Genomic DNA, 10144 nt, shown 5'->3' on the forward strand with positions numbered 1-10144 from the left:
TTTCTGAATACAGCATCAAGTCCATTTTTGCATTATAGGATTTCTGTTTTCTGAATACAGCATTTAGTTCATTTCTGCTTTACAGAATTTATGTGTTCTGAATACAGCATCAAGTCCATTTCTGCATGACCGAATTTTCCTTTTTCTAATTACGTTAAGCAACCTGTTACACAGACCTTCTTTTGCAATTATGAAGCTGTCTGCTTTCTGAGTCACGCGCACAATCAACAAAAAATGAAATCTGTTCTTTTACCGACAGTACAGCATCGGCTGGTACAGTTTGTAGCAGCCGATGGGATATGATTGTTGATTTCTTTTTAGGAAGAATGTTGGTGTTCTTTCAGCATGCAGTTGAACTGAGAGTAGCGCCGGTGACCACATGTGAATTTTGTGATTTATCTAGTGAAGAAACATGCACGCATGCAAATTGTGTAGAACTTTGTATGCAAATATATTTAACACCCATTCAATGGAATACGTACATACGGTTTATTTCCCTTCGTACATTAAACTGCCTTCGGGGCATGCATCCTCTTTTGTAATCTGCCATTCTGTCTGAGATCCTCTGAAAAGCACAAAAAAAGATAGTTTGTCAGAACCATAAGATTCTAGGCAGTAGGCACTGGAAAAAGATGGAGAATTGGTTTGGTTTGGTTTGTGGAGTTTAACGTCCCAAAGCGACTCAGGCTACGAGAGCCGCCGTAGTGGGGAACTCCCGAAATTTAGACCACCTGGGGTTCTTTAACGTGCACTGACATAGCACAACACACGGGCGCCTTGCTTTTCACCTTTAACGAAAAGACGAAAAATGTTTTCAGCACTTCTAAGGCAGTGATAAAATTAACACCTGAGTTTCTAGAATTCGACACAAGAAATAAAATAAATTATAAAAAATATGGATATATTGTAGAAACTAACATGGAAAGAAGGGATGTAAGACATATAAAAACCTTTTACTGATAATTTGCACGCTTAGATAGGATAAAGGACTTGAGTTTAAACTTAAACAAAAACTGAGTGACTATCAGTGATCTTAAATGTACCATTGTACAAGGGCAAAATTATTGCAGAAGTCAGAATCATTTTTGGTAGGTCAGCTGTTTCAGTTTTTCCATGAGCAAATGTTCGACAAATGGGACGCTGGCATTTGAATGTTACTCCTGGACGTTCATTTTTCTCTGTACTCAATATTAGGAACCAAGTGGCACATGTTTCGAATGTATTACTACATGCTAAATCTGCCATGCCTTTTACTTTATGTAAAAAAGGTAAAATATTTGTTTAAAGTCATGCACGTGATGAAAGGGGAAAAAAGCTTAAGTGATGTGGAAACGCAGAATTTTCAATTATTACACTGTTTCCGAGATCATGGTTAAAGACACACACACACACACATATATATATATGTATATATATATATATATATATATATATATATATATATATATATATATATATATATAAATGAGGAGGCATCAGTTGTTTTTAACGTAGCAAGAATTCATCAAAAAAGATCAAGAGAGCCATGAAGGCATGCAGTATTGACATACATGCTTAGTGTATCAGGAGATGGAACGAAGCTTCTGCGCCAACTTCATAACTTTCGAATGGACGCTGGTGAGTGACTTCTTTCCGCCTCGCCACTTGCTCCCTGACAAGGGGCTGATGAAAAATATTTGCCTGTAAAACAGAAATGACTTGTTTTAGTTATGTTTGTTTTACCAAAGAATACATTGTAACATGCTTGTTATGTTTGTTGCTTAGTATTTCATAAACCGTATGAAACACTGAATAGTTGGCTAAGTAGTTCTGCTAGAATATTCAAAGGCGAACAAACGTTTTCAGTGCAACTATTTAACATTCATGCAATTCTCGAACACTGATGTGTATCGCTGATTGCTTACTATTCCAAAAACTTCGGCTGCTGAAAAAGGTGAAATAGTGGCTAAACAACCTGTAAAAATTCTTTTAGTTATTTATATATCTCTGGAAATAAGTAAATAAAATCGTAATGTACAGTGGCATAGATTCACGTATTTTGCAATACCCCCAACAAAAGGGAATTGCAAACGCGCACAAAGTCACAGGTGTATATTTTGTTGGAGCTACGAGAGGTTGCACACTAATAGAGCTTAAATTATGTGCAAAAATATTTCGTAGATTTTTCTTACAGTAAGGAACAGATCTGGCCATCACATCGGTGCATGTCAGTAACGTGTCTATTAAAAAGCCCTTGGGCTAGGTGTTTAGAAGGCTCTTGACCAAAGTGACAAGGGCACGTTGTGCGGCCTAGTCCCGCGAGGCAAGCAAAATGAGCCATGGTGGGGTTCGAGGCAAAGAGTAAGCGGGAGACTAGAAGTCTGTATGGCGTTGTGTGAGTCAATGTTCTATATCTGCTTATATATGTAAACAGCTAGGGCACTGTGACATGGAAGAGTGTTTGTACAAATAAAGCTTGGCTGCTGTGTGATGACGGAATTGCTGAAGGATGTACTTTTCACTGATCGATAAGGGTGGGCGTCCTAAGTGGCAGGTTAGATGAGTCAAATCACTGGTGCGTGCATTATTCATAGCCTATCGCTTTGTACACTGTCTGCATTCGCCCTCGGTGGGCTCGTCCATAGGAGCCTCAGCACCCGGTTTACAATAGAGCAGGTAAGCTAGTAGTAAGCCAGCTCATAGAAGTACACAGAAATTATGTTTTCTTGCCTGCACCACTGCTGAATTTTACAAGATAGGGAATACTATTTTCTTAATGAAAAAGTTGAGTGCTGGAAACAAGACTAGAAAAGTAGCGTTACATGCATTAGTATATACAGCACATAATTATAAATCAGTTCTAAAAGCAACAAGAAAAGCCAGGAGGAAAGATATTTTCAAATGGTCCTTTAAAGGCACTATCCTGAAATGCTCCGCCTCAACAAGTGCAATAAACGAAGAATCAAGTGTTAAATGGAGAAATGACATTTATCCCATATATACGATACAACCAGAAAAAAAAAAAAAAAACGACAGAAGCCTCACCTCTGGATAAATTCCAGCGTCGTTGCCGCTGGCTCTGCATACTCAAGATTCAGGACTTATTACAGCACGAAAAGCAGGCAAGCTGCCTCACTGAATGATGCTGGCTCTATAAATACAGCCTCCTGTTCACAAAACACGCACTGCTTTCCATATATGGTACCTGAAATTGAATAAACACTTTTGTTTTGCTTCTAATGCAACACAGTGCCAGTGCTTTATTTAAAGTAGACTAAAAAGTGAAGGCATCATACGCACTGGTGCTGTCAATATGAAAGGAGCAGGTAATTAAAAAAAAAATGAAGACAATTTTTTGGTTAATTTTTAATAACATAAATATTGACTTCAGTATTCTAAGCCATAAAAAATGCTAGTAACAAAAGAAAGAAAGATGTGCCTGTCGCGCAAAATTATATAGTAATCATTATTTGAATACTCGAAGTGGCAACTTTGTCCCATTCTTTTTCGGAAGTCTGTGCCTTCAAATGGTCATTTTGACTGAAATAGGAACACATAATGATCTTGTATAATGCTCGCATATCTACAGTTTACAAGAACATATACCCATACTCATTGGTTAGATATATGACAATATCTCGGAACCTATGAAGACAGCTTCCCAAAATTTAAACCGTAATTTAATTTGATTAGTTAGCCTTTTTGTGAATGAAGAGCTAAGCAATCCAGGAAAAGGCATGGATCACTACAATTAGTCCGACCACACAATCTGCTGCCGCAGCCATATGTACAAAGCATGATAATAAATACCATCATCAAGCTTACCGAGTACAAATATAACTGGTGTGGACGGCAAATCAGAGATCCTGGATGTAATACTCGTGCCTTCCTGATAAGAGACGGGAGTAAAATCGAATTCATGTGGTAACGAACAAGAACAGTTTATAATGCTCCAAAACAGTGATAACTGACTAACTTTATAGCCATGTTTCTTTACTCAGCCGATGCACCGAATCCTTTGGTTTCTAGGAACATATACGCGGCAAACAATACAGCTGCGGATATTCCGACAGTCACCTGCAGATTTAACTTCAATGGTGCAGCTCTCTATTCCATACTACAGATGCTAAGCATTTCAACAAAAATAAAACGGCGCTGGCAGGTGTACCTTTTCTTTTTACAACTAAGAAGTTTCCTTTCTTTGATGGGTTCCACGCTCCTATTCCGTATAGCCATAAGCATCAGTCTTGCAATTAGAGAAGAGTGGTGCCAGCATATGGTAGCTACCGAACCTAACAAGCATACTGAAAAGACGTAAGAGAAGTCAAACTGCAATAATCAAGGCTTCTAATAATTATAGTTCTTTCTTCTTTCTTTCATATAGTTCCAAGTTTCAATTAATAAGGCCATGAAGGCTGTTAGGTTATACCTGACACCACAATAGTTTCACATTATTTTACAATCTCTAAAATGGATTGCTCAGGATTCACTACTGAGGTACAGTGGGGTTTATAACTCACTTCAAAGATACGCTAGAGAGCATGACGGTCGTCCATGAAGTATGCGGCCAGGAGATGCCTTACCACATCTGCCTCAGCTCTGATGTTGCTTTTTGTTTCTTTGAGCTGCCGCTCTGCAAGCAGGTACATGATTTCCTTTGAAGGTGCACTGTCAAGGTACTTCACAAAGAGTGGAGCGCATATTGCAATACTGTCCTGAAATGTGGCCTGGAATAAATTAAAATTTTTTTTTTTCATCATTGGCAAGCAAAGATTATTGATAGGCTTCAATGGCAAAAGGCAAATGTTTGCTTTGACATGTATGCATAAATTTAAATTTGCAGCAAGAAACACTGCAGTATGCTACCAATTTTCTACGGCTATCACAGTATCACCATTGAATGTGATGCGGGACTGGCAGTCCTAAACCAAAGAAACAAATTATTGGGAAAAAAATTGAACATTTAAAAGTTCTCATAAAATGATGCCCATTTACATCTTACTGATTAAATTTAGCTGCAGATCTTCACCACCCTAGGATTTCCACAACTTTCGCTGCTCTGCACAAGGTCTGTACTTGTAATGCTCAAATTTTTCATTCGCAAAAGCAAGATCTTTCACAGCATAGCTTGGTTTCCTCACATATCAGTCAGCAGAACTGAATATTCACAACTCCAACTTGTACACTGCAGCCATTCTTCTTATCTTACCTGAACATCTTTCCTAAGAAAGTTATGTGCGTGACTGTAGAAGAATGGCCTGTGAAATAACAATGGCCATTCTTGTTTCACTTGGGCTGTGGTATGCACAGGGTTAGCCGAGTTGATGAACACCCGTTGGTAAAAGTATGTTTCTTTCATGTACGCCATTGCAAGCGGCACGTCTATATCTCTGAATGTTTTCCTTCCTTCCTTTTTCAAAAAAATCATTTGTTTCATGGCCATGTTCGGCAATTGGCTTTTGAACAGGCTGCCAGTTCTGACAGCCATAGCTGCTGCTCTTACTTTTCTTAACTTGTTTTTTGGTCTGCTGCAGTGCCTGTGTTTCACGATGCAAATTTTCTGCTCTGTTCTCTATTTGAAATGGTCCACAATATGTGACACAAGCTTCATCCGTAATGACTCGTATCTCCCGCAGGATGGCACAGTACACAGGAAGGCAATGTTTTCTGTTTCAGCATGGTTTCTGTGGTGCCTGAAGACATGGCTTCTGAAGGTTCGGCAGTTCTTGAACGTAGCACCGCACGGACTGATTGGACATAAGGCTCCACCGAGTACACTACTATGATAAGAAAAATGTTAGTAGGCCAGCCATGTAGAAAAGCTCTGCGCACATCTCGGGCATCTGTTCATCTTTCAGCACCATCCGGTAATAACACTATAATAAAAAATAAGTTGTCATATAATTTACAAACAAGCTGTCATACGATGACCCCCCCGCGCACAACCCTCTGAACAATCAGCACCATGTCTTGTCACCTGCCAAAGCCACCGCCGTGATTTTTCGCTGACAATTAGCCGGATTTTCTGCTAATCGGCAACTTTAACGCTATCGCATTAATATTGCATACTGAGCTCCAGTTGAAAACAAAACTTCCACGGTACAAACGAGCGGCTTAGTTCGCGATTGACAAGTGGTTTATGGCTCCCCAAATCTGATTACCGCAGCTGACCGAAATACAAGCCACGGTGCTGCTGTGTGCTGCTTAACTACGGCTCAACACCGGACGTTCGTTTAGTCGGACAGTGCCATAAAATAGTTTCGATATGGTCCGAGTAGTTCCTCTGTCTGGACTCATCATGCGGAGAAACGAAAATCATATGAGCAATGGAAATAAACAAGTTTGTAAAGAGAGCGCGCCCTGTATCGAAATTGCTCAATGAATAAAATGTTTGCACTGCCTGAATGGCGCCTTTGCGAAGCGCGCAGCACTGCTCTTAGACACCCGTACGAAACTAGTCACGAGTTGCACCTCAGAGACAATTGTAAGATTGTTCTCACCTGTTAGGCGAACACGTTGTCTTTTTTTCCTCGTCGGTGATCCACATGTATTCGCAAGCGCACGAGATGTCTGGGTCGTCAAAGATAAAAAGTTGCAATGCAGTATCGCAGTCCAGACGTTCAGCTCCACACGTTCACGGCCTGTGCTCACTTGAAAAAGGCGCGAGAATGCAGTGCGCAACCGCTACGGCGCATGCGTCATTGCCCTAGTGACGAGGGGACGAAGCAGTCGTCGGCGCGGGCGCGGGCGGCTTTATGCAGCAGACAGTGCAAAGTAAGCGCGAAGGCGTGAGAACGTTGTTTTCCGCTGGGAGATGACACGTACAAGGCGTGATAAAAAAAAAAAAAATTGGCTTACATCGAATCGGCCAACACGGCGACAACCGAAGAGCCTGGGAACGCCGACTTCTAGAGCAGTTTTCTATTTGTTTTTATAGTAAATGGCGCAGTACCCAAGGTCTAAGTACAGTACCTCTCACTCGTCGGTGGGCGCAGCGCCGGGTGGGAAGAGGTGAACGAAAGATTGAAAAAAAAAAAAGTACGCCAGCGGAGGTTTCGATCTCAACCTACACTGAGACCGCATAGCAGACAGGCGCACCTGCGTTTTGACTCCATTGCAATACCGCCGCCGCGGCCGCAATGAAAGCGCTTCTCCGATCACCGGCCGAGAGCGCATTGCTTTGCGCGTTAGGTGATGCTGCTGTGTGTACTATGCTTGACAGCAGCAGCATCCGGCCAGAGGAGAAACGATGCGCGGCTTTGGAATGTTGCTCTTGTGCAGGTGCTTCGAGAAGCCCAGCCCGGCGGGAAGGCGTGGGAGCTTGTACAGTGTGCATGCTTGGGGATCTTCCATACTTGGGCATGCGGGCGTCGCAGTGGCGTGAACACCTCCTTCATCCATGCCCGGTTCACGGATTTTCAATACGTATTGAATAAAACTGAAGCGCCTGAAATTCGATTCATGGAAGTTCAATACTTATTGAGTAAAACGGAAGTGTCTGGAATGCTTATAAGGGCATTCTCCTTCATCCGTGCGCCAATTCTCGGATGTTCAATACGTATTTAGGAAAACAGAACCGTTTGACGTTCTTTTAAGGAGGTTCTCTGCGTAAAATTACGGTTTTTTTTTTACAGTAGGGTTTTGGTCTTCTACTGTATAAACATCATTGATATATTGGTGTTAAAGCTTTATTTTTCAAGGTGTCCGTTTTCTCTGGCGCATTTGCTGTCACTTTGTGATAAACTTGAGGCATGTGTTCCGCTTGGCACTCAGTGTTCTCCTGTGAGTACATTTTATAGCTCAATACCAGAATAAGAACAAAAAGCTGCTCGTATACATGTTTTGTTTAGCAGCTAGCAGTCTGAAAATAAGGCTGAATAAAAACTCCCTTGTGCTTTTCTCTCCGGTCGATTTGTAATGGCATGCTGACGAGCAGACCACGCGTGAGAAATAGGCAATGAACTGGTTCTAGAACTCACTGCTAAAACCAGATATCGTATGCTTTGTGATTTCTTGTTATTATATTCAGCGAGGAATTTAGCGGTGCTACGCAAAATAGTTTCGTACTAAAGATCACATTGCTAGTCTGGATATTGACAACATTCGCGCTACTCGTTCACAAAAATGCGGTCATGTTTAAGCGTAACCGATGACAAACTCAGCTTGCATGAAAGCCTTGAAAGCACTTTGTTTTTTTATTCAGAAGCTCATGTGCTTTGTTTGCAATTCATCCTATGTTTCTCTGCTTACTATTTAGGCCTGAGCTCTTGGGACATCTTAGCCGCAAACGACCATTAGTTACTCGACCGAAAAAAACTCCCTGGTTCGATCAACGGTCGAAAAAGTTTGTCTATATGAGTACATCGGTAAACGTCATGACGTTCTGAGCAACTTATACTGAAACAATGTGTTTGCATCTTTCAAGCAATCGCAAACCAGAAACCCAAGTGTCATTTTCAAGCTTTAAACTCAACACCATTAAAGCTTCCGTTCCGCAGAGAAAGCCAGATGTCATCTCAGCAGATTCTGAATTGGTCGAAAAGGTTGGACGTCAAACGTGATGCTGTGGAATTAAAAAAAAAAACGCGACTAAAGAGGTGCAGAAATAGTGATTACAATTCACCACATGATGCAAATGTATTTAGGATATGTAAGTGTATGAAGTAAATGAATGGCGATGGAAAGGACAGTCGGGCTAAATTAGTTTGGAATCGAACCCCGGATCCTAGGGTTCAGAGCGAGGGTGGCTACCCTATACGTAATCAAATTCATAGGAGATCGAACCTGGTATATCACGAATGCGAGGCGGATGCTCTTCTTGCACATAAAATTTGATATGCATTTGATGTGTAAGTCGCGTCGTAGCTGATTTTTGTATAGGTGGAGCAAGGAAACGTAGAAGACGCGTTTAATTGCCAAAATATCGAGTGCTACAACGATTAGACTAAATTTGTTTACGGGAGGGTTAAAGGCCACTCACTATGTATTGGCGTTTCGAGTTTCCTTACGCACAGGGGCCACTACTGTACAGCAACGTTAATGCATTGACGACGCAATTAGGCTTTGAAAAGGCTGTGGTAGCTTAAACGACGAGGCAACTATATTTTGAAATCTTCCCTCTAGAGGCTCTGCCTTGTGCCACCATCACCGAACAGAATGTATTACCGCTGAAAACCAGATAATGGTTGCGCACGATCCTGTGACCCTATCTAAATGTTGGTGTCGACGCATGCATTTCCCTTTCGTAATAGGTCGATCATGACTACGCACGTGGTTAGTTAAGTGGTTTTTTTCAACTTAAAAACTCACTTGCTACAGCTGTGATTCCCAGTAGAATTCGCTCTACCTTGGCGATAATAGCAAACGTCTATTCATTCTTCTATTCGTGTCTAGGTAAGTATTAGCCCAGTTTTTTCTGCAGTGATTTTGCTCTGTAATCCAAAAAGGAAATAAATACCTATCATTAATTTACCTCTTGGTTTTGCAATTAGCTCGCATAACTCACCGATTTTACTGCATTTCGCACATATATAGGTTCTCCCATTAAAGCGGGGGAATTAGGTCACGCGTCTTTTAGCTCAGCAGCCTGAGTGCGTTAGCCATTGCACTGACGAAGCAGATGTGAGTATGCTAATCACTGCAGTAAAGAATGCGGTAGTTGCAGCTGTTGTATAAGAACTGCATAGGGCCAAGCAAAACAGGCCGAGCACGAACAGCGGTATAGGCTTTAAGAGACTAGTCGACCCTCTTCTAGCTCCTTCAGCGCCCAGCCAGTCGAGCCATATTGTGATGGATGTGCGGATAGTAATCCAAGATATAGGCAACCGGCCACTACAATAGAGAATAGGAGAGGAATATGAGAATAGGTTCCTTGATGAGGACTGCAGTTACATTAAAAGCGAATTGAAAAAGTATTTTATTTATCCGCTAAATGTTACGTAGAAGGACAAAGAACAAAAGGGTGCCAATCGGAGCTTTAAAATCTCCCTGCACCCATTCATTACACGGCGACTGGGCTTGAGCATTCCAGGCGTACTACTAAATTTGCAGTTTTTTACATAGAAAGCGTAGTTACATAGAAAACTTGATAGAGACATAATTATATATCGCATATGTGAAGTCCATTTTACAAATCGTGCATCGACTGAACATGGCAGAAAAGATT

The 10144-nt window shown here is 41.3% G+C and overlaps 1 long non-coding RNA gene across 2 annotated transcripts; it reads right to left on the minus strand.

The window, feature by feature from the left end:
• Nucleotides 1-473: 473 nt before the first annotated feature.
• On the minus strand, nucleotides 474-6615 carry LOC146209412 (uncharacterized). 2 transcript variants are annotated; one of them, XR_014703436.1, is made up of 6 exons: nucleotides 6480-6615; nucleotides 4563-4706; nucleotides 3805-3868; nucleotides 3025-3184; nucleotides 1551-1651; nucleotides 474-565 (listed from the first exon to the last, which is right to left on the minus strand). It is a non-coding gene; the product is annotated as an uncharacterized LOC146209412 (long non-coding RNA). The 2 variants fall into 2 exon arrangements; XR_014703437.1 differs by having other exon boundaries at nucleotides 1551-1680.
• Nucleotides 6616-10144: the final 3529 nt, after the last annotated feature.

The sequence above is a fragment of the Amblyomma maculatum genome, chromosome 1 (assembly GCF_055883805.1).
Source record: "Amblyomma maculatum isolate TAMU_Amacu chromosome 1, ASM5588380v1, whole genome shotgun sequence".
NCBI lineage: Eukaryota > Metazoa > Arthropoda > Arachnida > Ixodida > Ixodidae > Amblyomma > Amblyomma maculatum.